Source organism: Esox lucius, chromosome 12 (genome assembly GCF_011004845.1).
Source record: "Esox lucius isolate fEsoLuc1 chromosome 12, fEsoLuc1.pri, whole genome shotgun sequence".
NCBI lineage: Eukaryota > Metazoa > Chordata > Actinopteri > Esociformes > Esocidae > Esox > Esox lucius.
The window spans coordinates 3,032,813-3,060,632 of NC_047580.1; the positions used below are offsets into that span (position 1 = coordinate 3,032,813).

Consider the following 27,820-nt stretch of genomic DNA (forward strand, 5'->3'; position numbering starts at 1 on the left):
CAGGGTTTCTACAACCCTGGTTCCAAAAAAGTTGGGACGCTGCGTAAAATGCAAATTAAATCAGAATGCAATGATTTGCAATTACTTTATCCCTGTATTTCATTGAATAGTACAAAGACAACATATCAAATGTTGATACTGAGAAATGTTATTGTTTTTGGAAAAAACATTTTGAATTTGATGCCAGCAACACGTTCCAAAAAAGTTGAAAAGGGATAGGGGCATGTTTACCACTGTGTTGCATCACCTCTTCTTTAAACAGTACTCTGTAAGTGTTTGGGAACTGAAGAGACCAACTATAGTTGGTCTTTAGTTTTGAAAGTGAAATGTATTCCCATTCTTGTTTGATATAGGATTTCAGCTGCTCAGCAGTTCTGGGTCACCTTTGTCCTATTTTTCATTTCATAATGCGCCAATTGTTTTCAATGGGTGACTGGTCTGGACTGCAGGCAGGCTAGTTTAGCACCCACACTATTTTACTACAGAGCCATGCTGTTGTGAAATGCGCAGCATGTGGTTTGGCATCATCTTGCTGAAATAAGCAAGGTCTTCACTGAAAAAGAAAATGCCTGAATGGCAGAATATGTTGCTCCAAAACCTGTATGGTGCCTTCACAGATGTGCAAGTCACCCATGACATGTGCACTAATGCACCCCCATACCATCACGGATGTTGGCTTTTTAACAGTGCGCTGATAACAAGTTGGATTGTCCCACTCCTCTGTAGTTCGCAGGATGCAGCGTCCATGATTTTCTGATTCGTCAGACCACAGGACAGTTTTCCACCTTGCCTTAGTCCATCTTAAATGACCTTGGGCCCAGAGAAGGCGGCACCGTTTCTGGATCTTGTTTATATATGGTTTCTTCTTTGCATGGTAGAGTTTTAATTTGCATTTGTGGATGCAGCGACATACTGTGTTCACAGACAATGGTTTTCCAAAGCGTTCCTGAGCCCACACAATGATATCCACAAAATAATAATGTCTGTTTTTAATACAGTGCCACCTGTGGGCCCGAAGATCATGGCCATCCAATATTGGTTTCCAGCCTTGTCCCTTGTATACAGAGATTTCTCTGGATTCTCTGAATTGTTTAATGATATTTACAGTAGTATCATAGATGATGAGATCCCCGAACTCTTTCCAATTTTACGTTGAGAAACTTTATTCTTACATTGTTGATCTATTTGCCCTGCGCAGTCTATCACACAGTGGTGGACCCTCCCCATCTTTACTTCTGATAGACTCATCCTCTCTGTGATGCTCTTTTTATACCTCACATGTTACTGACTTGTTGCCATTTAATCTAATTAGTTTTGAGATGTTCCACCAGGTTTCAAATTTTCAACATTTGACATGTTGTCTTTGTACTATTTTCCATTGAATATAGGGTTTAAATGATTTGCATATCATTTTACCAAGTATCCCAAATTATTTGGAAATGTGGTTGTAATATACATGTAGACCTCGTAACTCCTTCCCTCCTTTGGTTTTGACTTGAGTTTTCTTGCTTAATTTTACAAAGATAAAGCAACTTTGAAACCTTCAAAATCTCCCATTAGTTACTGTTACTGTTAATAATGACTCTGTTTCAGTCATTTTCCTATAGCACAGCAATTTGGAATGTGATTGGTGTGTCGTTTAATGAAAACAAGTAAATCAATAGCCATTTCTTCTTTGGCCATGGGTAGATGCTAATTCTGTAAGTGGGCTGATCATTTGACCGATACATGGATTAGGCCTTTGCTGACAACCTGCATATGTATCAGCCCCTCATGTTACACCTGCAAAGCCCTGAGCATCATTGTGAACCTGCAGTTTTCATAATCGGGAGTATCGGCCATGTTTAAAGGCTGACAGTATGTGGCTTTTTGATTGCAGGCCTTTATAAGGCAAGGCAAACCAACTAGTGAGGTACTGCTGTTTTTTAGAGGTCATGGGCAGCCTTATTATGTCAAGATGGAGGTGCTATTAGTAGCCTTTGTAAACACTTTTTTAGTTTTTATCTAAATTCGATTTGTGACTTGTGACAAAGTATTTAAATATATGTTCTAGTAGCACTAGGCTTGTAGTGATGGGACGTTCAACTCACTTTACTGATCCAGATCTTTTTGAATCGTTCACTATAAAGAACAAATCTTTTGACTAATTTCATTCATTTGAGTCAGCCCCCTCCGCCCACCCTCAAATCACAAGTCAAGCCACACTTGTTATAAAGATGGGAATAGGAAGCAACCATAGACCCACTGTTAATCCTAACTAAGAGGAAATGCTACACCATATCATTTTTTACAGCCATTAACAAACAATACTCATTATCCATATTATTAGAAGATTTAAAACACTTCTGACTGCAAGCCAGGGGCCATTAATTAATGTACAAAAAAAGCCCAAGCACAACTCATTATCCAGGGGCAAGATCAAGAGGCAAAATCAAGGTTCAATTTAGATCGAAAGAAATCATTAGAAAATAGTAATAAAAGTTCATTCTAAATGTAATGATATTTACCCTATAATTACAACTTTAAAAATGTACTAACACTACTATTTTAATCTAACATGATAATAGAACAAATACCTTTTTTGCGTTCATTTTGTTTACTAAGGCAGATTATAAATGACAGACTCAGAGATCCAAAATATTAAAAGTCTTATGATATCTTCTCCTTAGTCATTGTCGTTCCTTCCAGTGATTTGTTTGGGCATGAAAAGCACCATGAGAAAAAGTATACAAAAAAATCTGATCAGTTTAATCGACTCCTGAAAGTTACAGTATTACCAATAGACTTGCGCATACAGTGGGGCAAAAAAGTATTTAGTCAGCAACCAATTGTGCAAGTTCTCCCACTTAAAAAGATAAGAGAGGCCTGTAATTTTCATCATAGGTACACTTCAACTATGAGAGACAAAATGAGGGGAAACAATCCAGAAAATCATTGTAGGATCTTTAATGAATTTATTGGTAAATTCCTCTGTAAAATAAGTATTTGGTCACCTACAAACAAGCAAGATTTCTGGCTCTCACAGACCTGTAACTTCTTCTTTAAGAGGCTCCTCTGTCCTCCACTCGTTACCTGTATTAATGGCACCTGTTTGAACCTGTTATCAGTATAAAAGATACCTGTTCACAACCTGAAACCGTCACACTCCAAACTCCACTACGGCCAAGACCAAAGAGCTGTCACAGGACACCAGAAACAAAATTGTAGACCTGCACCAGGCTGGTTTGCTAGAGAGCATTTGGATGGTCCAGAAGAGGATTGGGAGAATGTCATATGGTCAGATGAAACCAAAGTAGAACTTTTTGGTAAAAACTCAACTCGTCGTGTTTGGAGGAGAAAGAATGCTGAGTTGCATTCAAAGAACACCATACCTACTGTGAAGCATGGGGGTGGAAACATCATGCTTTGGGGCTGTTTTTCTGCAAAGGGACCAGGACGACTGATCCGTGTAAAGGAAAGAATGAATGGGGCCATGTATCGTGAGATTTTCAGAGAAAACCTCCTTCAGCCAGGGCATTGAAGTTGAAACGTGGCTGGGTCTTTCAGCATGACAATGATCCCAAACACACCGCCCGGGCAACGAAGGAGTGGCTTCGTAAGAAGCATTTCAAGGTCGTGGAGTGGCCTAGCCAGTCACCAGATCTCAACCCCATAGAAAATCTTTGGAGGGAGTTGAAAGTCTGTGTTGCCCAGCAACAGCCCCAAAACATCACTGCTCTAGAGGAGATCTGCATGGAGGAATGGGCCAAAATATCAGCAACAGTGTGTGAAAACCTTGTGAAGACTTACAGGAAACGTTTGACCTCTGTCATTGCCAACAAAGGGTATATAACAGTATTGAGATGAACTTTTGTTATTGACCAAATACTTATTTTCCACCATAATTTACCAATAAATTCATTAATAATCCTACAATGTGATTTTCTGGATTTTTTTTCTAATTTTGTCTCTCATGGTTGAAGTGTACCTCTCTTTTTAAGTGAGAGAACATGCACAATTGGTGGCTGACTAAATACTTTTTTGCCCCACTGTAAGTGTCACCATGTCGGATGGAGGCAGGACACAAGAGCAGGGAGAATGGAGGACATTTAATATATGAAACATACTGGACAGGAAAGAAACAGAATAGGCTACTTGATAAAAGTACTAGGACAGAAACAAACTAAAACACGAAACCAAAACATAACTATGTGATATGGGGGTATAACAAAGACCGACAGGATACACTGAGGAAGCCGGAACTTAAATAGTGTCTGCGAACAGGGAAAACAAGTGAGGACAATAATCAAAGAAAACAGGTGTCCATGATGAAGTGAGGGAGAGGGAGTTGTATTCACTGCTGGCTGCCGTGTCAAAACGGGACAATAACATTAACATAATCATTTGACAGCTGAATAACAGCCTACTGCCCTAATATTTATTGTAGCTAATGTTTCTTACTTTGGAAACATTAAGGATGATAATAAATGAGATACTCGGAGATCAGAAAGATTGAAAGACTCTTCATTACCGTTCCTTCAGGTGATCTAAAGTGCCGAAAGATCCATGGATCATCATTCATTTCGTTCATCGTTCCTTCCTGTGAACGAGATTTGGAGATCCTAAAGAGCCATGGATCACCGTTATTTCCTGCGAACAAGATTGAATCAAGAATAATGATTCACCAAAAAGATTTGTTCAAAAAGAATTCACGAACGATGCATCATGACCTGTACTGTAAATGCAATGCTGTTTTGGAAGGAACTACAGTGAAAAGAGGAGAGGATGAAAAGTGTACAAGAAGTGAGAAGAGGAGGTCTGAAGAAAGAGATTAATGCAAAGGGAATAAGGAAGGGTAGATAGGGGTAGTTGGGGGATAAAAAGAATAAATAACGCATTTCCCTTTTCTTTCCCTTTCTTCAAAATCCTGAAGAGAAGAGAGGGGAGTTACAGTTATTAAAGATCCCAGCAGAGGAGTGCACTTGACAACATTTCATTTCCTAATAGATGCGCTCGCATACACACACGCACTGTGAAATCTTTGTCCTTGTAGGGACTTTAAGTTATTCCCATTTATTATTTTTATTATACCTCTATTTCAACAAGTAACACAGACTGAGACCATGGTCTCTTACAGCTGTGCCTTGCATATACATGTTTACCAGGGGTGTGATAATACACTTGACCCCCTGACAAGACACGTTATTGGGTTCACAAGAATGAGACGAGATTATATTCTAACACTGTTTTTAAGAAATGTTCAATGTGACTGGAATTTTTATTTTTTATTTGACTGAAAGTCACAAAATGCATAACGGAAACGAATCATCATGTAATGAATGTCACTTCAGTTCTACTTTGAGTATGAACTATCATATGCAGTAAAAGACAGAACAATATGCAAGCACTGTAAAATGTTTGCCACAAACTCAACTGACTGGCTTCTCCTCTATGATCTCACGTGAGAAAATGCTGATGTTTCTTGTTATTGCCATAGCTCCAGCACTTGACTGTAGAAGTTGAGATGCAAAGGCATTTGTCAGCGTTGTCTGGCCTTTCAGTGTTTGTTTCACAGGTGTGGTTGATTTTAGTTGAGAGCTGTGGTGGTTCTGTAGGGGCATAATGCTTTTGTTTGCCACAGTGTACGGCATTATTTTACAGTACTTACATATTGTTTTTGTCTTGTCAATCACTGTCAACGTTTATTGTTTCCACCGGGTACGAGGGATGGGCACGGATAGTCGAATATTCAAATACTTGAAATAAATGTATTATTCGAGTACTTGTGTGTGTATTACATTTCTTTTTACATAAGTGCATTATTTTGGATGAAATAAATAGACTTGAATATTTTTTTTTTAAAAACTATTAAAATTCTTATCTAAAATGTTTTGTGTAACAATATAGCAATATATTTTAAAAAAAAAAGAATACGTTAATAAGTTGTTTTTATGCGCACATGCGCTCGTTTACATGTTTGTTGTTTACATTCCTCAATCAAAGCGGTAATGGTGTGGTCCAGTCAGTCAGAATGATACAAACGTTAGCAAGTTGATGAAAGTTAACTAATTCAAGGGAAGATGGAATATATTTACTGAATTAATGTTATCTACGGAAAAAAATATTTATTCAGCTGTGGAATCGAAAAGTGTTTGTATAGTCTTCTAGTTCTGTAGCAGAGTTTTGCTTGTCTAACACACAGCTTCCTCCATACACGCAGTCGCTCTTATCTCAAACGAATGGTCATTGAGACGATGTTACATGGGAATGACACCCACTCTTTCGCACATTATGTAGTAGCGCTAATGTTGTATTGGTAGATTTTAAACGCTTATTTCGGTTAACCGAATACTATTGGGATAGTAAAATCTTGTCCAATGCACATGCCTACCAGGTACCTAAAATGCTGCCACACAGTGGCGTGGGGCATCTTCTATGCTTATTTCACCCCCACACTTCATCATGCTGATATTGTAAGACTTTTCACCTCGACGAGAAATATCGTCAGATTTTATCACAAGATCTCATCACACCTCTAGTGTTTACACATGCATTTTAGGTACAAAGAAATTACATAAAACCGACAAAACTAATGTGCAATTGGGCTGTACTCTGCTGGCAATACTCGGCCCTCATTCAGGGTGGTTGTGGTTGGTGGGTGTCCCTTTGGTTGATGCCTGGCAATGTGGGTGGATTGATTTCCTGCCTGTTGGGCCCTGTCCGGGGCCTCTCCCGGGTAGGGCCACAGTGTCGCCGGACCCCCTGTCTCAGTTCCAAGGTCTTACGCTGCTATACTATTGTGCTGGGGGATTGGGTCAGTTCTCCTTCCCCACTAAGTTCTCTTTCTCCACTATAAATCGTTGTTGATATGAGAAATGCATTTTCTAAATTTTCCCAGTCTCCTCCTGTTTTAAACTTTAGGAGGACATGAGGTCCTGGTCCACACCTGCGGAGTACCTGGTTTGGGGGGCCCATTGTTGTTCCTGTCCTTGTCCATTTGGTCATACTTCTGACCTAGTCTAAATTTCAATAGATTCTGGATTTAGCCCACATGCATTTATTAATTATTCCAATTGGACTCTTAATATCTCACCCGGCACAGCTAGACGAGGACTGGTCACCCCTCTGAGCATGGGTCCTCTCTAGGTTTCTTCCTAAAATTCGACCTTCTTAGGGAGTTTTTCCTAGCCACTGAAATTCAACACTACTGTTGTTTGCTCCTTGGGGTTTAAGGCCGGGTGTCTCTGTAAAAGCACTTTGTGACAACTGCTGTTGTAAAAAGGGCTTTATAAATACATTTGATTGATTGATTGATCAAAGATTTCACCAAACTAGTAAAATACAGAGGTTATTCACCTGATGACACAAGAACTCACTTACAAGCTGCTCTAACCACGCTTCAGTGGGACTCTAACCACCCGGCGCTTGGATAAACTCAGTAGTCCTTTTGTGAGTTAGTCCCTACATCAATGTCTTATCCAGCGGACTCCAACCACCTTTCTTCACCGGATTCTAAACACCTGTCTGTGGCATACTCTAACCATGCTCCAGGGGGACTCTAACCACCCTGGTATTGTGAGAGAATTTCTATCTACTTACTTATAATCCCACGAATTATGAATATATCATTATGCATGTTTAAGTTTAAGTTTATGAATATATCATTATACATGTTTAAGTTTAAGTTTATGAATATACATGTTTAAGTTCAAGCTTCTAATACACTGCTGCCTAAGAAAGGTTACCAATGTAAAGCCCAGACATACCGGCAGCAAACTCCCACGTGACATATTCCACCCACCCACGCAGTTGAACAGTGAGCCGGGCCCTTACCATGAGGTGTGCACATGTGTACATGTTGACCCAGGGGTCGCCACAGGAAGACTCCCTAAAAGGATAAGTTCTGTACATGTCCGGCACACGGACAGTTGCGAACCTGAAAATTTACGACGGTTGTGAGTTCATTGGAGGGGCGACCCAAAAATGAACCATAAGTTTGTCAAGAGTAAGCACATCTTAATTAAAGAACATACAGAGAACAAGGAAGAGGGCCCCACCTCAGGGGACTCCTAAAAGATGGTCAGATGGCGTTCTGGGTAGAAGTTTTTGTATAAAAGCCACGGTCCTGAGCTCAGTAGGAGGGGGTGTATCTGCAGAAGGACCTGGCTTTAATGTCTGTCATTCTTGTATGATCTTTCATTAAAGTCGATTGGATTCACAAGTTTCTGAGTTGAAGTGCTCTTTGTTTTATTCGTTGTGGACTTGGGTTTTCCACGACAGTATCTCAATCCTTGCTTGGATAAACTTGTCAGTCCTTATGTGAGATAATACCCTGCATCGTTGTCTTAAAAAATGACAGAAGCAGATTGTTATATTTATACAGATGTAATTCCCCTGATAGCACAAGAACTTGCATTACCCTTAGCAGTTATAAGCAACAAAAAAATAAAAATAGAGTACTGTGATGGCAATTTCATCGATTAGAACTTTTAAAGGAGCAAGGAGAGAGCCAAAATTATCTTGGCATAATTAGCTATTTATTTGAATATAGAGAAACGCGTCAAAAGCTTACAAACTAATCATCTGAGGAGTCTCTAAAGTAGATACATGTACAGTCCTATTTATTACAGTAAAAAGGGGTGTGGTAGGATGCTGTCCAGCTGTCCTGTCACTAAAACTAATTCCCTTTGTTCTATCAATACTTAGGCTTCACACAAGGGGCAGGCTATCCTCCCACATGGGTAACCTCTTCACCCCACTAACAGGTCTTACATCATCTGGACCAGTGTCTCCCAACCTTTTTCAGTTACTGTACCCCCAAAATGTTTTTGCACTGCTTTCAGTACCCCTGAAGTACCCCCTCATGTTAATTTCACTAGTAAGTCTATGGTGTCATGAGTGTTTTCAAGTACCCCCTGTGGAGAGGCCAAGTACACCCAGGGGTCCTAGTACCCCTGGTTGGGAACCACTGATCTGGACTAACAATAGATAGACTCTGATGGGTTATACAAATAGGCACATTCACGAGTAACCCTATAATCTGCTGATACCAGGAATTATGACCCTAAACAGCAGATCCCCCTCTCCTACATTGCTTTTCTTATCCAAACATGGGTACCTTCATTCATTCATTCATCATTCAACTTCTTCCGCTTCATCCGGGGCCGGGTCGCGGGGGCAGCAGTCCAAGCAAAGATGGCCAGACTTCCCTCTCCCCAGACACTTCCTCCAGCTCTTCCGGGGGGACACTGAGGCGTTCCCAGGCCAGCCAGGAGACATAGTCCCTCCAGCGTGTCCTAGGTCTTCCCCGGGGTCTCCTCCTGGTGGGACGGGACCGGAACACCTTCCCAGGAAGGCGTTCCGGAGGCATCCGAAACAGATGCCCAAGCCACCTCAGCTGACCCCTCTCGATGTGGAGGAGCAGCGGCTCTACTCCGAGCTCCTCCCGGGTGACCGAGCTTCTCACCCTATCTCTAAGGGATCGCCCAGCCACCCTGCGGAGAAAGCTCATTTCGGCCGCCTGTATCCGGGATCTTGTCCTTTCGGTCATGACCCAAAGCTCATGACCATAGGTGAGAGTAGGAACGTAGATTGACCGGTAAATCGAGAGCTTCACCTTACGGCTCAGCGCTTTCTTCACCACAACAGACCGATACATTGACTGCATTACTGCAGAAGCTGCACCGATCCGTCTGTCAATCTCCCGTTCCATCCTTCCCTCACTCGTGAATAAGACCCCTAGATACTTAAACTCCTCCACTTGAGGCAAGCACTCTCCACCAACCTGAAGTGGGCAAGCCACCCTTTTCCGACTGAGGACCATGGCCTCGGATTTGGAGGTACTGATTCTCATCCCCACCGCTTCACACTCGGCTGCAAACCGTCCCAGTGCATGCTGAAGTTCCTGGCTTGAAGGGGCCAACACGACAACATCATCCGCAAAGAGCAGAGACGAAATCGTGTGGTCCTCAAACCTGACACCCTCCGGCACCTGGCTGCGCCTAAAATTACTAACAGAACCGGCGACAAAGGGCAGTCCTGCCGGAGTCCAACATGCACTGGGAACAAGTCTGACTTACTGCCGGCAATGCGGACCAAGCTCCTGCTTCGTTCGTATAGGGACCTGATAGCCCTTAGCAAAGGACCCAGAACCCCATATTCCCGAAGCACCCTTCACAGGACGCCGCGAAGGACACAGTCGAATGCCTTCTCCAAATCCACAAAACACATGTGGACTGGTTGGGCAAACTCCCATGAACCCTCCTTTAACTAGTAACCCATTTATACATGTATAGGATCAAGTGTACATCAGAACAAGAATTTCCACAACAATCCAACCTCTTGATACCAAATCAACTCTTGGTATCAATCCTTAAATAGTTTACTCATTACGTTGTAGACTGCAACAAAACAGTACTCTTTAACAACATGACCCTGTTGATATCATTACCCTAATGATTAGAGAATGGAACAAATCTGAAATGTCTGGATCCTCATTTACATGCTTCTAGACGATTACCTTCGTATTTACATTGGTAAAAGGAAATTAATTCAAGTGACACATATATTGACAGTATGGGGTATGTAGCATTGACACGTGGGTGTGTAAACACCTACAGTGGGTAGAACAAGTATTTGATACACTGCCGATTTTGCAGGTTTTCCCACTTACAAAGCATGTAGAAGTCTGTCATTTTTATCATAGGTACTCTTCAACTGTGAGTGACGGAATCTATAACAAAAATCCAGAAAATCACATTGTATGATTTTTAAGTAATTCATTTCCATTTTATTGCATGACATAAGTATTTGATACATCAGAAAAGCAGAACTTAATATTTGGTACAGAATCCTTTGTTTGCAATTACAGAGATCATACGTTTCCTGTAGTTCTTGACCAGGTTTGCACACACTGCAGCAGGGATTTTGGCCCACTCCTCCATACAGACCTTCTCCAGATCCTTCAGGTTTCGGGGCTGTTGCTGGGCAATACGGACTTTCAGCTCCCTCCAGAGATATTCTATTGGGTTCAGGACTGGAGACTGGCTAGGCCACTCCAGGACCTTGAGATGCTTCTTACGGATTAATTATTTAAAAATCATACAATGCGATTTTCTGGATTTACAGTTGAAGAGTACCTATGATAAAAAATTACGGACCTCTACATGCTTTGTAAGTAGGAAAACCTGCAAAATCGGCAGTGTATCAAATACTTGTTCTCTCCACTGTATCACTGAATACATCCTTCAATTTGTCACTGGTACAAAGTGTTCTCATGCCAATTATTGGATTCACTGAAAAGTCCTCTCATGGTTCCAATTAGATGTACTTCCAAAGTCATCACAAATGTTCTGCTCCTCCAAACGTCAGACAGTCAGTAATGAACCATTTCTTGGCAGACCATTGTAACAGAACGTGAAAGTCAGATGTACATTCCAAGGTGTTGTCCTTCATAGCTCATATGCAGGTTACCGTGACACAGCAATGGTTGTCTCCATTCTTGCTGCTTTATCAGCCTGGTCAGGAGAATATGTGTGTTCTCCTCTGTAAGAGCCAAAATGACCAGTTGTAGTTAAGGGTTCTATAGCTGCAGGCCGGGTCGAAAATGATGGTTACTAGCACCAGAAAATTCACTTTTCCCTCAGTGACTTCAATTCACTTTGCCTAATCTTTAAACACCGAAGCCCTCCTGTAGCGTGTGTCGTTGACCCCAGGTTCCTCTCTCAGCTACCTGGACAGCAGATAAGTTGTACCTGGTAGGGACCCAACCAGCATGGCATGATGTCGTGCAGTTGGTCTTCCGCGCCCCAGCAAACGTTGTCCAGAATCGAAGCTTTCCTTAGCCTCCATCCTCTCGGTTGGATGTTGCCTTCTTCATCTCATGGAAGAATCATCAGGACTAGAATTAGTCCAGCTCACAGTTGTCCTTTAAGCCAAACTCAGTCTCTCTGGATTTCAACCAGTCCTCTATTGCTGAATGTAACTTGATGCAGAATTGCTTCCTTAGTATCAATTAAAACCTAGCAAAACTTAGTAAACATGTAAGGAATAACAAAATGTGCTCCCTGCACCTTTTCTCCCACTTTTTTACCCAATGCATGAGATTAATATGATTACTTCTAATCAAATATCAAACAAACTGAATAGTAATATTCTCATAGTAACTTATTCATCCCATCAAATTAGTTCTTTCTTAGCTAAACCATTTCATACATTCCCCCTTACTTTCACGGCAGAGTCAACGGAAAATGACTCCATGCTCGAAAGCAGAACCATTACAGGACGGACATGAAAAAATAAAATAGATATCAGACAATGGGGGATGACTTTAGGTCTCTACCCTCACTACAAGAATGGTTCAAAACCATACATTTCGATATGAAAGCTATTGAGAGGAAAACATAGTTAGCTTGCACTAAACGTTTGATTAACCCAAAACTGAATATACCCATGTTGGTATTACCACAGATGAGAACAGTCAGAACACTTGAATTTAACCCATAGTAACAGGCCATATGGATTTAATGGGAAAGGTTGATAGAGGCCATCCCACTTATCATTGTAAATACAAACAAAATTAAACTACATTATATATTTAACATTATAAAAAAGGGGCGTCTAATTCTGCAGGCTTTGGCTATTTGGGGAATAAATGGACCGTGGCTGTTATAACCTCTGGTGCAGGCTATGACTATATTGGACGCAAATCCAGTCTACATGGGAAACAGTGTGTGTACTTTTTCGAATTTACTCGATATAAACTAATTGGTCAAAATTCTATTTTAGAGTTTTTCCAACGCAATATTTATCTGTTGACCTCTTACCCAACTTTTCTACACCGGGACTCTTTTTGGACATAATTAACAGAACTACTCACCCCTGAACACCGGAGGCTAAGTATCATTACAATGCCTTATCACTGTAATTGTTGTAGCAACAACACGGAGGAGAATGTTCGTCTTAAGTTAAAGATAGCAGAGTTAGAGGCTCGGCTTCTGACGCAAATGCCAGGCAAGGATTATGCTAGTGTAGAAATAGAAAAATCTGCGTCAGTGCCACCAGGTAGAAACAATAGTTTTGTTAGCCCCCCGGCACAGCTCCTGCAGCCGGGCAATAACTTTCTCTTGGTCACTGGGAAGAAATGCCGTCGACCAGTTAAACCTGAATCGTTGCTAAAACCAACTGAGACTTTGAACAGGTTTTCCCCACTGGAGTCGGAGTCAAGGCCCGAGCCGTCTTCGGAGGGGAATGGTCGGCAGGCATGTTCTACCGGTGGACTTGAAAAACTGAAAACTTTAGTCATTGGCGATTCCATCACACGCAGTATTAGACTAAAGAATCAGCCGGCGATCGTACATTGTTTACCGGGGGGCAGAGCCACCGACGTAGCCGCAAATCTGGGGTTGGTGCTAGCGAAGTCTAAAACTGGCAAGTATAGAGAGTACAGAGATATTGTTATCCACGTTGGCACCAACGATGTTAGGATGAAACAGTCAGAGGTTACGAAGCAGAACATAGCATCAGCGTGTAAATTAGCTAGAAAGATGTGTCGGCATCGAGTAATTGTCTCTGGCCCCCTCCCAGCTAGGGGTGGTGACGAGCTCTACAGCAGACTTGCGCAGCTCAATCGCTGGCTGAAAACGGAGTTCTGCCCGTCGCAGGAGGTAGAGTTTGTAGATAACTGGCCTTCTTTTTGGGACTCTCCCAGAAATAGGGCCAGGCCTGATCTGCTGAGGAGCGACGGACTCCATCCTAGCTGGAGTGGTGCTCTTCTTTTGTCTAGGAACATTGACAGGAGTCTCACTCCTATAGCTTTAACATGAGATAGGGTGCAGGTCAGGCTGCAGGCTGTTAGCCAGCCTGCTAGCATAGTGGAGTCTGTCAATAGCATAGCCAGAGTAGTTAGTACAGCTTTACCTATTGCCACTGTGACTCGTTCCAGGCTGAGAAAAGTTAAACAAGGTAGTGCTAACAAAAACAACCTTATTAAGATAAAGCCTTCCTCCACCTCGGTCAAAAATAAAAATAATTGTATCACTTCGCATCTCAAAATGGGACTCCTAAATATTAGATCTCTTGCTCCAAAGGCAGTTGCGGTAAATGAATTAATCTCTGATCATAAACTAGATGCTATTGGTTTATGTGAAACGTGGCTAAAGCCTAATGAATTCACTGCCTTAAATGAGGCCTCTCCTCCTGGCTATGCTAGTGATCATATCCCTCGTGCGTCCAGAAAAGGAGGGGGTGTCGCTAATATTTATGACAGTAAATATAAACTTACTCTCAAACATATCACAGAGTTTCATTCTTTCGAAGCTTTACTCATGAAAGTTAACCAGGCCGATAAATCATTTTACATAGCTACTATTTATAGGCCCCCCGGGCCATACACATTGTTCCTCAATGAGTTTCCAGAATTCTTGTCTAACCTTGTAGTCATGGCAGATAGTATTCTAATTTTTGGCGATTTCAATATCCATATGGAAAACCCCAATGATCCTCTTCAAAAAGCCTTTCAAGCCATAATCGACTCAATGGGTTTCATCCAACATGTCTCAGGTCCAACACATTGCCACAATCATACCTTAGATTTAGTCCTGTCACGAGAAATAGATATTGTAGATCTAATAATTTACCCCCAAAATCCTGGATTATCGGATCACTGTCTTATTACATTTACCGTTAAAACAAGAAATCCACTTGCCCCCCAAACAATGAGTTTCAAAAGCCGTACTATAAATTCTCGGATTACAAATAAATTCCTTGATATTCTTACTAGTTCGCTCATAAATGACAGAGTAAATAAATCTGTAAACGATCAAATCGAGGATCTAAACTCAATACTGCGAAATACATTAGACATAGTTGCACCACTAAAAACTAAAGAAATACGCAATAAGAAACTTGCTCCTTGGTACACCGACAATACTAGAGCACTTAAGCAAGCCTCCAGAAAATTGGAGCGAAAGTGGCGCTCCACCAAGTTGGAAGTATTTAGACTAGCCTGGATAGACAGTACAGTACAATACCGAAAATCACTCACGTCTGCTCGATCAGCTTATTTCTCCAACCTGATTGAGGCAAACAAAAACAATCCAAAATTTCTCTTTGATACAGTTTCAAAGTTAACAAAAAAGCAAAGCTTAGCAAGTGAAGTGGGTCTTCACTTTAGTTGTAATGAATACATGAACTACTTTGATGAAAAGATCGTCACCATTAGAAAACAAATAACTGAATCCTTAAATAGTTATGGTCCTAAAAATCTCAGTTGTCCAAAAAATTTCCGGAACCTCCCTGCTCAGGTGTCTATGGGGACACTTGAGTTTTTTGATACTGTATCGCTCGACACATTTACAAAATTTGTAATGAGTTCTAAACCCACAAACTCTCAGCTAGACCCGATTCCTACAAAATTACTTAAGGAGTTATTTCCTGTGCTAGGTCAGCCAATGCTGAACATAATAAATTGCTCCCTTTCCTCCGGATGCGTACCAAACTCATTAAATATTGCGGAAATTAAGCCTCTTCTAAAAAAATCTAATCTAGATCCCGACATATTAAACAATTATAGGCCAATATCGAACCTCCCGTTCCTCTCAAAAATCTTAGAAAAATGTGTTTCCCAACAACTGAATGTCTTCCTAAAGACAAAAAACATTTATGAAATATTCCAGTCTGGTTTTAGATCTCATCATAGTACTGAGACTGCACTCGTGAAGGTAACAAATGACCTTCTAATGGCCTCAGACAAAGGTTCCGCATCCGTCCTGTTGCTTCTTGATCTTAGTGCTGCTTTTGACACTATTGATCACTCCCTTCTCTTAGAGAGACTGGAAACCAATATTGGGCTACGTGGACATGTTCTAGCCTGGTTTAAATCTTATTTATCTGAAAGATATCAGTTCGTTAGTGTGGATGGCATATCCTCTGACAAGTCAAAGGTATGCTTTGGAGTTCCTCAAGGCTCGGTTCTGGGCCCATTACTTTTCTCACTATACATGCTCCCTCTGGGCGATGTAATCCGAAATCACAATATTAACTTTCACTGTTATGCTGATGACACACAGTTATATATTTCAATGAAGCATGGAGAAGCCCCTAAATTAGCTATTTTGGAAGCATGCGTTTCAGATATTAGGAAGTGGATGACAGAGAATTTCTTGCTCTTAAACTCAAATAAAACAGAAATGCTCCTTTTAGGACCCAAAAAACAAAGAGCGTTGTTAGCAGATCTCACTGTGAACCTCGACGGCTGCATGGTCGTATCCCAAAAAACTGTAAAAAACCTTGGCGTTACCCTTGACCCTGACCTCTCTTTTGAAGAACATATAAAATATGTCTCGAGTTGCTTATTTTCATCTTCGAAACATCGCAAAAATTAGAAACTTTCTATCAAAAACTGATGCAGAAAAATTAATTCATGCTTTCGTTACTTCTAGATTAGATTACTGCAATGCTCTTCTCTCTGGTTATCCAGACAAATTAATAAATAAACTTCAATTAGTGCTGCACACAGCTGCTAGAATCCTAACTAGAACAAAAAAATTTGAACACATTACTCCTGTCCTGGCATCCTTACATTGGCTGCCTGTTAGGGTTAGGGCTGATTTTAAGGTTTTACTCTTAACCTATAAATCAATACATGGACTTGCTCCTACTTACCTTGCTGAAATGATCCAGCCATACATACCTACACGTAACCTTAGATCGCAAGATGCAGGCCTTTTAATTGTACCTAGAATTTCTAAACAAACAGTTGGCGGCAGGGCCTTTTCTCATAGAGCTCCACTCCTGTGGAATGATCTGCCAATTAAGGTTAGAAATGCAAACTCAGTGCAAACTTTCAAGTGTCTACTAAAAACTCATCTCTACAGCACGGTTTATAATTAGGTGTAGCCTGGCCCGGGGGCGTGAGGGTGACCAGTAGGCTTGATACTGTCCACCCTTGCTGTCTTGCCAGGTGGGCTCTCGTCGCCACTGGGATGTCCTCCCTCCAATGCCCTTCGGGGGAAGAGTCACTGGCTTGTTGTTGACTCTCTATTGCGCACTTGTGCAGTTGGGCTGTACGCTGCTAGCAATACTCGGCCCTCATTCAGGGGGGTTGCGGTTGGTGGGTGTCCCTTTGGTTGATGCCTGGCAATGTGGTTGGATTGATTTCCTGCCTGTTGGGCCCTGTCCGGGGCCTCCCCCGGGTAGGGCCACAGTGTCACCGGACCCCCCCGTCTCAGTTTCCAAGGTGTTACGCTGCTATATTATTGTGCTGGGGGACATGAGGGATGTACTACTAACTTTTCTCCGTTACCTCCAATTTTAAATTTTAGAAGGAGATGAGGTCCTGGTCCACACCGGCTGATTACCTGGTTTGGGGGGACCGTTGCTGTTCCTGTCCTTGTCCACCTGGTCATACTTCTGACCTAGTCTAAAATCGAATATACTCTGGATTTAGCCAAGAGAAATTTATTTATTATTCCAATTGGACTCTTAATATCTCACCCGGCACAGCCAGAAGAGGACTGGTCACCCCTCTGAGCCTGGGTCCTCTCTAGGTTTCTTCCTAAAATTCGACCTTCTTAGGGAGTTTTTCCTAGCCACTGAAATTCAACACTGCTGTTGTTTGCTCCTTGGGGTTTAAGGCCGGGTGTCTCTGTAAAGCACTTTGTGACAACTGCTGTTGTAAAAAGCGCTTTATAAATAAATTTTGATTGATTTTGAAATAAAATAAATTTTGATTGACTTAACGGTAAAGATTATCACCATGAGGTTCTTCATGCTACTACTGAGAGAAACACAGTATTTTAACCCATTATAATGAAACCACAATACCATATTTTACCAAACTGGGAAAGCATCATTGTACCAATTACCAATCTATCCATCTGAGTATATGTAGGACATTGTCCTCGTATACAACCCTAAGTTATCAGGCAAATACATGTGCCAGTCACCAGCACAACACTAAAAGGCAAGTTTCAATTTTGCGGAGTCAGCGCCTAGGTAAAAGCCGATAGAGTGGGCCTCGCCAAAGAATCACATTACCGACGCAATGAATGCACTCACCCAAGTGTGCACCAAACAAAGCAAAACCTTGCAAATTTAAAACTTCCAACTTAACAACAACCTCAGTAAACAAGATCAAATATTCCACCAAGGAATACACAATGCAGCCAGTCGGAACCCTCGTACACAGGTAATACCAAAATGGAAATGCATGTACTAGGTCGACTAGGTATAGACAATTAAATTATCCAAAAACCATTATATACAGGAGCAATCTCTACTTCATCTCACAGTCCAACCACCACAGTCCAACTTATTTAAGTTCTGTACAAAGCACCAAACCACAGGTTGTCCCAAAACCTTGGCTTTCTTTACTGGGAAAATAGGAGTGCAACAGGGGCTGTTTGGACATGGAACAATTATGCCTTTCTCTAACAACGGCATAAACACGGGAGCTATCCTGTTAATAGCCTCTGCTTGCAGTGGGTATTGAGTCTGGGATGGACTATGGGGTCCTCTAGGTTTAACTACAAGAGGCTGTGCATTGTTCATTAACCCAACATCATAGTTATGCTGTGACCATAGGGAGAGGGGAACTTTCGCTAACCTAGGATCTGTAGTAGCCACCTGGACCGCACAGACCTGACGGACCCAGTCGTCATGTGGCATAAGATATACTTTACCCAAGTACTTAACCCGTTTACCCAAAACAGTGCACCCAAATCTTTCTCTAAAGGCTTGGGCTGCTTTGGAAAATTCCACTCCCACCATTTGACAAGTGGCCCAGTCCACTACTCCACAGCACTTCCGCACCCAAAGACCCAAGCTGTCCAACGTACCAAAGACAGGTTTAGTGAGGGAGACATGGGGGTCCAACCCCTCCACTTCGAAATAGCGAGACACCACTCTCACATTTCGCACAGACTATGCACAAAAACCTTCCGAAGACCAGTATACATATTCACCCGTCAAAAAATCACTTTTACCATCTTCAAACCACACTTACTCAAAACCAACATCCTGACTCTCTGAAACCAAACAACTAGTTTACTAAACCCTATGAAAAGTTATAAATCCTGTATACAAAAAAAAACAGGGTTATGTCAAGGAATGATCTCACCGGTTGATGCTCCCTGGTCCGTCTCCTCTGACCGTCAGCACCCCTCCCTCAGGCGGTTTAGAGTTCCTGCGTGTTCCCGTTGGGTCGCTCGCGGAGAGGCCCAAAGAGGCAGCCGGAACTGTCTCTATTCTTGCGGGAACACAACATCTAAACAGCCGTTGTCTTGAATCCCATGGGTATCTTCCCAAATCCAATGTCCAGTCGAATGTCTAGGGGTAGCTTCATAAATTTTAACATAGCGGTTAGCATAGTTTATCTTTCAACTCCGGGTCTGTAGTCTTCTTTGGTCTCAGTCGCTGCAAACACTGGAGATTACGGATCTGGTGTGTACTACTACCCCCTTTGGGATACATAACATCCCAGAGGTTCTCAATTGGATTCAGGTCTGGGAAACGTGAGGGTCAGTCAATGGCATCAATGTCTTTGTCATCCAGGAACTGCCTACACATCCTGGCCACACAATGGGTCTGAGGATTTCATCCCAGTACCTAACAGTAGTGAGTGCACAGTTGACTAGCATGTGGAGGTCTGTACGCCCATCCAAGTATATGCCTCCACAGACCATCACTGACCCACTGCCAAACCGGTCACACTGGATGGTGTTGCAAGCAGCATAAAATTCACCACGGCGTCTCCAGGATGTGTTCATGGCCATGGTGGGCTTTTTATTAACATAAAGAGAAGTGCACGGGGAGGATGTGAGGGAGAAATCAAAGTGGAGGAGGATTTTAAGTGGAGGAGGCATTGTCTCTGGGGTGGCCTCCTTGTGGGGGGTTTGGAGAAATGGGTGCAGGTGGTTATAATTTTGCCGGCCTGTGCACCTTCCATCGCCTGGCCTTCTTTCTCCATCTCAGTCTTGCAGCCATTCTCATTGCATCTTCACTGCTGGTCTCCACCCCAACCAGAACCATCTTGGGTTCAAATTTTAACATCATCCGAATGTTGATTTCTGTAATTAGAAGAGAATAGTATATATTTAGTTTTATTCAAATTCAGTACAAAATCAATTGGAGTTAGTTGGCTCCTAGCAGGCCGCTGGGGACACCTAGCTAAGACTTCTAGCTTAGCAGGTGGCATAGGCAGGGAGTGCCGATGTTCAGGTACCACCTCCTGAAGAAACGACAGCAGCAATTGTTGTTTCATCCTGGGGGTGGCGAGGGACGTCTAGCTTATCGAGGACCCGGAATGCGTCTCCGCAGCATCGGTTCTTTGCTGAGATCTCTTTCCTCAGATTGTAATCCAGGGCTGGAGAGGCTGCTCTGAAGGCATTGAACATACCTGGTGCTTGGGTTTTACCCCTAGCCTAGGCCAGTGTATATCCAGGGGAACCACTGATGGTCTCACCAACACTGACTCTGTGCCGGTTTGAGTGCCAAGCCAAGGCCATGTGGTGTCGCCCTGCATGGCAGATAGTTTTACCATTGACGAAAATCTCCCTGATTCAATGGTCACATCCAGCAGGAGGCACATCCATCCACGAGAGGCATGGTGAGTGAAGCTGTCCTTAGCATGGAGTCCAATAAAATCCTGGCGAAGAAATAACAAAATACAAAAATTAAAAAGTTTAATACGAAATAAAATTTTAAAACAATGTTAAGTAAAACGTGTAAAATGATTAAGAACTTAATAAAAGTGCATAAAAAATGTTTCTCGTATTTCTCCAAGAGAAATTTAGTGACTTGAAAAAGCTTTGCCAACTTTTTAAAATCAATATTCTCTAGATACTGACAAAAACTAAATTAAATCACAGGACGAGAAAACAAAACAACGACTGACAAGATTAAGTCACTTAGTTGTTGCAGTCCTAACCTAACCTCCCAAACATCTAAACTAATTCGTAAACCTAACCTTTAACCACAATAAACTGTTACAGTTGTAATATTATTTACCTTCAGTTACTTAAATGTTTTTTATCAGTCTCTATGTGGTGATATAAAGTATAATCATTTTACTAGTGAGATATGCCATTTGACCTTTAACCAGGAAGTTAGGTGTTCTTTGGTCATGTAGAGCTCAGTGTGTTTATCTTCAGTTTTAATTATTTGTGGAGTTTTAAAAATTTTAGGTGGATAGATAATGTTAGTTATGCTAGCCTAATTGATTGAGTAATATCTCACATAGTTCCCAGTGTACTTGTAGCAATAAGTTAAGAGACTTTGGCACAATATTTAGTTTTTCTGTTGTCAGTATAGATGCAGATTTCATTGTTTCTTATACAGATGTTGTCTTTTTATTTTTCACTTTCATGCTGTTTCATATTAATATACACTGTGCACATTGACACCGTGTTCATGGATTGTTAGTGTTTATCTTCATGTCAAAATATACTTAGCAACACAAGGTTTTGCTTAACCCTTAAGCTGGAAATAACCTTTTTACTTTTTACCACATCCCCACCATGTTAGTAAAACAAACACATGCACACACATACACAACCCTGGTCAAGCTGCTTTCATGGAGCTTGGTGGAATTTTTAGTTTGAGGAAAAGAAAGAACTAGTCCTCTGGACATAGGGTGAACACACAGCAAACACATGCACACCAACACCCGCCTAGTGTGTGCTTGTGTGCATGGGTGAGTCCTTTTGGAGCGGCACTGTCATTGCGTACATCTTGTGTGCTGGTGTACCATAAAGGGTCAGTGTTGGGAGTCTGCTACTTTTAAAAGGATTGCTTTGATAATTGAAGTGCTCAGTCTCTGTCATTCTCTCCAACCCCTTTAACTACTCTCAGTCACTTAATGTTCTCAAAGCACAACAACCAAACTCTCAGACCTGGCTGACACGCTCCCCTGGACGTGTGCTGACGCCACTGGATTAATCGTAGAGGCTATCAAACCAGCCGGAACATGGTCTGACGTCGTACGCCACAGAGGGAAATCCAGCAAGAAATAAAGTAAGAGAGCACCAACTCACTCCACCACCTGAACTCTCACTGCAAAACCGGTACGATCCACTAACCCGGAACAAAATGTGTGTAAATTAACACAGGGAGGCTAACCACAACACTAGCATTAAGGCTATCCAAAACCCAAGAAATGGCCCCAAAACCACTGATAGGAAAGAAGAAAGAAGTAACTTTGCTAACTCCACATGTGATAAACCTTGTAAAGATACTACCTTGATTGGGGTCGATATAACCAAGAATATCAGAATGGCAAACGCTGAAAACTAACCATGGCTGACACATCACACATCACAAGCAACTTTCTGCACCAATATGAATTAATCTCAGACTCCATTCCAACCTTGGGGAAAGGAACTGAATCTTTTAGCAGACACCTTGAGCTGAATACGGGGCTGACATCAGCCTGCCTCCACCACGGGATTAAGTTTATTGACAATTTCAATATATTTTGGAACTGTAAAGACCGCTTTAGACGTGATGGGGGGTCATCTAAACATCATGGGATGCCGGCTGCTTGGTGCCAACATATGTCACTCTCTTGGAATGCCACTCTCAAACAAGATAAGCATGAAGGACAGTACTCATAGGCAGAGTATTCACAACCCTCACCTTACCCTCTGACTAAAATCACCCAATGCTTCCAGAAGTTGTCTTTGTCCAAAGCGGGGGCTCAACCCCCCACCCACCCCACCCCAACACACCCCCCCACCACCACTCTCCCCCCTCCTCCAAATTCACCAATCAGAGAGCTAGTTCTACTCAAAAAGAACAGAGCTCATTTTTCCCTATGTCCCACTTCTCCCCCCTCATTTAAAACAATTGCTTAGACAACTGCCACATCGTCAACAACCTTGTCCTTTCTCCACAGAGCACAGAATATACTCAGTTATATGCTTCGGGTCCCTGCTATTGTATATATAGCAATGCTGACACAGTATATCTCTAAACCTGTGCTGATTAGTAATAGAAGGAATCAAGTGCCTGCAGATTCTGAAGTAAACCTGTCTAATCTTTTAACTGTAACACATCAATCTACTAGTCCAGGAACCCCTATTATTTCTATTAAGCTGACTTTACTTAATATCAGATCTCTTGCCAACAAATCGTTCTTGGTAAATTTCAATATAATATCCTACAACCTAGATTTTATGTTTTTCACTGAAATGTAGCAAACAGAAGATTGTAGTGCTCCTGTTCTCAATGAGCACATGAAAAATTTGGTCATTTGAATGTGTCGAAATGGTAGGAAAAGAGGAGGAGTAGCTGCCCTATTCAAAGCTGCATTCCAGTGCAAAGAAAATACACTTGGTAATTTTATTTATTTTCAATACCTCTGTTTTACATTGAAGGGTGCCCCCAAAATGTTGTTTTAACCATTTACTGACCTCCACGATATTCTGTAAATTTTCTTGATGATTTTGCTGAACTAATCTCTGTTATATATGTTGAATATGCCTTATTATAACAGGGGATTTTAACATCCACATGGATAATAATATGAACAATAATGCCAAATATATTTTTGCACTACGTGACACTTTTGATCTCACTCAACATGTGAAAGAGCGTACGCACACTCTATGCCACATCCTAGATCTGGTTGTCTGGTTATCTTCTCTGTCATGATAAAAGACTTGGCCCTGTCTGATCATATCTTTGTCTTTTTTGAATCACTGATCACCCCAGATGTTCAAGTAAACTCTGTTTCTGTTAAGAAATGGTACATGAGAGTTGTAATGCTCAGTTGATGGAGGCCATACCTATCTCTCGTACAATAAGTGCAGAGTCAATTGATGTACTCCTGGATAATTGTAAAGACAAAATGTTGATTGTCATGGATCATTTTGCACCGGTAAAAGTAAAGAAAACTGAGCAAACAGAAAACACCATGGAGAACCACTATGATGGTAAGTGCCCTGAAAAGAGAATTTAGGAAAGCGGAATGTAAGTGGAGGAAAACTAAACTTCAAATCCTCTGACATCTATAAACAAAGGCTTTGTAGCTTCAACAATGAGTTTCGCAGTGCTAGACAGCAACATTTATTATGGAATGATCAACAAGAATATCAACAGTACCTGCACTATTTGCCATGGTCGACAAGCTTACAAACCCCCTAAAGCAGAATATGAGAGACGCGTCAAACGCTTACAAACATAATCATCCGAGGAGTCTCTAACTCAATATAGCTCATTCAACAGTATATATCACGTAGAAAAGGGGTGTGTTAAGTTGTTAACCATCTGTCTTGTGTCACACAGGTTTTACCCAAAGGGCGGGCTGTCCCCCCACTTTATCCTTCTCAACTCCTGAAGAGACACAATGTCTGGTTAATCAACAGAGACATTAAAGGGTTATACAGATTTACGAGTACACCTCTAATCCACCTGTGCCGGTCAAGGATGCTGGTCAAGGATGTCCCCCTAGGACAAATACCAGATCCCTCTCGGCATATTTACCTAGTAACTCATTCATTCTCACATCCAAACAATGGGACTCAGTCCTTTAAACAGTAAGAATGCATCAGGTTTCAGAATTTCCACAACAGTGTCCACTGTGAAATGTAATGAATATTTGCGTGTTTCTTTAGTGAAAAAAGTCTAAAGTATTAGACGGACCATCAGAACTACACAGTCAAACAATGACACTGTACCATCACTACGACCACCAAGACATAAGACACAACTTATGTCGCAATTTAATACAATTGACCAAAAATCCCTAGAAGAAACAGTTCGACATCTTAAAGCTTCCACACGTTGTCTCAACACACTGCCATCAGACTTTTTTTGGCCTCTGGGCCAAATTCTACAGAACAACAACATTAACTACCATAGCTATGCAGAAGATACTCAAATGTATATGGGTCTCAAACCATATGACAACAGCTCAATAGACTCACTGTGACACTGTATAGAGCACATTAAATACTGGAATTAACCAAAACTGTCTACAATTAAACCAAGATAAAACAGATTACATTTTGCAACAAAGGTAAGACAACTACTTTTAGTTCCAAGTGCGTAATCTCTGTGTTCTGACAGACTCAGACCTTACGTTCAACAGACACATCAAGGTGTTCACAAAAACAGCATTCTTTCATCTTTAAAAAAATGTCAGAATCAAGGGCTTGGTATCCCAAAAAGACAAAGAGAAGCTCAAGAAGATGACAATATACGGCAAATTTTCTGAAGTGATTTATTGCTTTGACCTTTGACCTTTTGGCAGCTGCATCTGTGAGAATATGAAAATGATTTTTGATTTATGACTGGGAAGGTATCAGTTGTTTTTCGGGGGGTACATGTCCGGTTAGAGAGGGAGGGGTAGAGCAGGTGATTCAGGGGGATGAAAGGGTTTAGGTCAAAAGGATTATGAAAAATTACATTTTAATGTTGTTAATTTATGTTGTTAACAGTTGTGTTTTTCTGGGGGGTCCATGTCCGGTTAGGTGGGGGTGATTAATAAAAGTGTTTTATGGTTATGTTGATCTAAGTTAGCCTTTAGATGAAAGATGGAGAGCAGCAGAGCAAGGGGGGTTGAGAGTGGGTTTTTCCGGGGCTTCATTCTCTGGGAAAAGAGGGTGTGTAGCTGGTGCTGTGGGGTTTCTTGATATGCAAGGTTGGTTGGTGTGTGGGGGTTGAGCAGCAGTTACCTTTGGTTCATTCTCTGAGAGTTAACAATAAATAAGAGTTAGACTTCTCTTGGTTTGCAGTTGAAATCGTTTTTTTTTACTCTGTATAAGAATCAAGAGATGGCGTCTGTGCTTAGTGATACATTCGTGACAACCCAGACTTACGAAATAGGTAGCAGACCGGTGGAACGAATTAAATGATACATTCCAGAAATATACGATGCGCCAAATAATTGTTTTCTTTATGTTTATAGAACTCAGATACCACTGTTTAAGCAGCTGATGGATCAGCATGACATTGCGGATGGAAAAATGCTGGTCTTTGCGTTTGATTATCCAGCTTCTAAAGTGAAGTTGTACATTTTAGCCATGGAAGCTGTATATACAAATGACACCCTGTGGCGTGAACCTCCACAGTGGTCCCATACATTCTATGTCACAAATACATATATCTCAACAGGGGTGTGGGAGTATCCTGTGTCATGTGAAGGAATCGGTTTTGATCATTTGAAGTTCCTGAGATCATAAATACAGTACATCCCCCGTATCCGCGAGGGATCGGTTCTGCGAACCCTTGCTGATGTGGAAAATTGCGGATTATTGACGCACCCTTAAAAATCACTCCCTAACACAGTTACCCTACACAAAATGCCCCATTATCCTTTCCACGATAATATTGTAAAAACATTGTGATTGGAAACTGAGATCGCTGTTTCTTTATGACTTTCAACATGTCACTATAAACGGCGATGGATGATTATAGTACAGAAGATATAAAACACTTATAAATACATTAAATATAGATAAAACAATGTGTTTTTATGTTTTTTGTAATAGAAAGACTAGAATAGAATTTCGGACTTCTTGAAAATGTTTTACTGTAAATAAATCCCAGGGTGCGTTGTCTTCCCAGGGTGTAGCATTCAGGGACATCTTTAAACAGATGTTTCATCAACAATGGTCCCATATGTTGTATGTCGCAAATACATAAATCTCAATGGGGAGTGTGAGAGTATCCTGTGTCATGTGTTGTGATCAGTTTTGATCAGTGAAAGTTTCTGAGATCGTAAATAAATTAATCCCAAGGGGCGTCGTCTTCCTAAGGTGTCCATGACAGCTGCTGGTTAGGGCTGGGTCTGGATATAGCTCCTCCCCCGGAGGAGTGTTACAAACTTTTTTGGTCAGTAATCCTTGTTAGTCGGAAGAGGTTATGTATTTGAATGGATCTAAAATATGTCAGCAAGAACAAACGATGCATTCTGCCCTAAATTACCCTGGTATACTGATTCTCAAGGCGGTAGCACTTTTGAACAGGGTGCATTTAAACCATTGCTCTGTGTTTACGAGTGGTATAATCTGTGTAAAAACGTGTTCAGCATAGTCAATAGAGGTCCAGACTTTGCTATGGAGTTTGAAGTACACGGCAAAGTGCTGAGACCTATAAGAGTGGCTTCTCAAAGTCAGGATACTAAAGTTAAGATCTCCGTATATGGGTTTACGGTTTACAAAATTGACAATGCTTTGAATATAGTTGGTTGTCCGGTTTATGGTGACAGCAAACTAAGTTAATTATTTTATAGAGATATTTATCTTCCTCGTGGACGACTGGGCCATTATTTCACTTTTTTAGGCAAAGAGAGAATTTTAAACGCTTGGGCCATTTGAATTACATATAAAACGTTGTAATATTTAAAATTAAATACTTGACACCATCGTACAGCTCTCTCAAAACTGACCGGACATCTCTTGACCCGAATGACCCAATATCAAAAAAGCAATAAAATAGGTTGGTAAACAGGTCTCCAAACACAGATATAGAGTTTCATTATTCTCTCTTTACCGTTCAGTCATTAGTTGAAGAACTCAAGGAAACGTCTCTCAAGAAAAATCTCTCACCAATTCAAAAAGGATTTTGCTCTCTCAACACGTTAAAAGGTAAGATATGATGCTAATGTAACATTATATTTAACTAAGATGATGATGAAAGCCCCTTAAACAAGTTTCTAAACTCGTAGGGTTTTCCGACATGTCGTTTGATCAGTTTCATTCAGAAGTAATCGACTTAACGAAATCAAGGCCTGAAGAAGAGGTCAAAGTTCCGGACGGTTCATCTCCATCAAGATATGTTATAGGTGAGATTTAATTCATTTATTGATTTAATTTCAATATAATTAATTGTTTTTAAAAAC

At 41.3% G+C, this 27,820-nt stretch overlaps 1 protein-coding gene across 2 annotated transcripts in view; it reads left to right on the forward strand.

Moving 5' to 3' along the window:
* The window catches only part of cacna2d3a (calcium channel, voltage-dependent, alpha 2/delta subunit 3a), a 691,437-nt gene that overhangs the window by 343,995 nt on the left and 319,622 nt on the right, over positions 1 to 27,820 (forward strand). The window lies entirely within an intron of this gene.